The following is a 2233-nucleotide window of genomic DNA, read 5'->3' on the forward strand; positions in this document are numbered from 1 at the left end:
GTGTGTTTAGTTGTAATCCTGTAATCAGCATAGAGGTGTTCCTAGGGTCTGCCTGTATGACTATGATATCAACAAAAGTCAAGTACAGAGGTTTATATTTGGTTTGGTAGTTCTTCTGCTGTTGTCTTACCAGAAATATAGCATCACTGGTGCTTCTTCCTGATACAAAACCAAATTGCATCTCATCTCGATTAACGCTCTTCCTAATCAGTTGGCCTATGATCCCCTCCGTGACTTTCATCATCTGAAGAAATTAGTGCCGGTGCAATCACTGTATTTTTAAAGCACACATCATTCATATGTTAACATAGTGTCAATGAGAAAGTGCTCGATTTTCAAAATTGAAAATAGAGTCCAATATTACAAGAGATCGATGTCTATCTATATACATACATATATGCGGGGTAGCCATGTGCTTTCTCTGCAGCAACACACCTCTACCTGTCCCTCTGTTATACTACAGCTGAGGATGAAGCCACCTCTCTCACTACTAGCAATCTACTCTGCCTTGAAATTTACTTGGTAATTTTACTAGTGTCAGTGTTACCGAAACTGTTCTCAGACATAGAGAAACCATGTCAAAACACACATTAGAGCTAAGTGTAGTAATTCGTCTCAGATCATGTGAAATAGTCCAACCCATGACAGCCTGAAAAACGAATGTTAAATGATGATGATGATACATATACATGTTAATTGTATTTCTTATTTTCATTGCAATAATTAATTTGTGTGTATTATAAATAAAAAAACATCAACTTCATTTCGCATGATAATGATTAGTTTGAGGACTTGTGGATGCAATGTACTGTGTGAGTATAAGGACATAAGGCTTTAGTCAGCCTGAAGCTATAGTAGAAAGCACTTACCCAAGTTGCCACGCAGTGGGACTGAACCTGCAACCATGTGATTGATAAGCAAGCTTCTTACCACACAGCCACGCCTTCGCCTGTATATATATATATATGTCTAGTATCTGTTTATATATGAAACTGTTTACTAATTAACAAATGACTGAGAAGGTTAATCATCATTATTGGCCCCACCACACCCCTCCACCATTACCATTGCCCCCCCATATATGACCACCACCACTGTACTGCTCTCCTTCTCCCACGAGATAATAAACCCCCCACCTTTTTGGGGTTAATGAATTTCTTTTCCCCTTAAAAAAAAAACAAAGTGAATGCAAAGAAACATGGCAACAGCAGGTAAATTGTTATGGTAACGATGTGTGGAGGGGACGGCGTTGGTGATCAAGTGTGACTCTACATGGTTGGTAGCTGGCATAGCAGTGTCCTTCTAACTGGTGCTGGAAAGAGCAGCTAAGTCTCCCTCTTGAAGGTTGGAAACATACATGACTGAGCCGAGGCCAAATAACAATTATAGCCACTAATACTAACTACTATACATTTGATATTGTAGTCCTAGCTACACCATGCCCTCCTCTGTTCCTTTGCAGCTCTCCAACTGTCTCAGGTGGTTGGCCACCCACCGCCCCTGTCAACCAAATCTGGAGAAGAAATACCTGAAGGATTTCATTGAGGACTTCCTAGCTTCTCAGTTTTATGGTCCCCTGCTGTATAACAGGGGACTGCGCTCTGCCGAGGGTTACCTGCAGGAGGTAAGGACTCTTTAATTAGGGCAGTGTGTGTGTGTGTGGGGGGGGGATGACTGGGTATGTTTAGGGCTGTGTATGTGGATGATAGTATGTGTGTGTGTTCGTGGGAGTGATTGTGTGGGTGAATGTATAAGCAAATGTGTGTGCCTGTATGATTGTATGTGTCTGTATGTATTTGTGTGTGTGTGTGTGAAACTCTCAGTGTGTATATATGCATCTATGTTTGTGAAAGTATGTGTGACTTTAGGTGTTATTCTGTATGTGTGTGTGTGTGTGTGTTTGCCTATATCTATGTATGTGGCCTTTCAATTGTGTGTGTATGTGTGTCTTGGTAACCTGTGTAGTTGCTTGTGTGTGTCTATATGTTAATGTGTGAACCAGTTCACCTCTAAATCCATCTTTCTGTTTTTCTCTGAACATTTGTGTGTCCTGAATGTCTCATCGAAAGTTTCTAACTCTCTCTCTCTCTCTCTCTCTCTCCCCTCTCAGCCCCCAGATGTCATCATTGACTTCTACAACTCCATCCTTCGACCCTTGATTGACTGCGTTACCGACTCCGTATTGACCAGCTACTCTTGGCCCGTCACGGAGTTTGTAGATGCCACAGCACAA

General features: G+C 41.5%; 1 long non-coding RNA gene across 3 annotated transcripts in view; it reads left to right on the top strand.

The window, feature by feature from the left end:
- The window catches only part of LOC149135860 (uncharacterized), a 16038-nt gene extending 13806 nt beyond the window's left edge, over positions 1-2232 (top strand). For all 3 annotated transcript variants that reach the window (XR_016241346.1, XR_016241348.1, XR_016241347.1), the window contains 2 exons: positions 1463-1624; positions 2111-2232. This is a non-coding gene — a long non-coding RNA (uncharacterized LOC149135860). The remainder of the gene's footprint in view (positions 1-1462; positions 1625-2110) is intronic.
- Position 2233: the final 1 nt, after the last annotated feature.

Source organism: Octopus bimaculoides, chromosome 4 (genome assembly GCF_046866305.1).
Source record: "Octopus bimaculoides isolate indiv1 chromosome 4, ASM4686630v1, whole genome shotgun sequence".
NCBI lineage: Eukaryota > Metazoa > Mollusca > Cephalopoda > Octopoda > Octopodidae > Octopus > Octopus bimaculoides.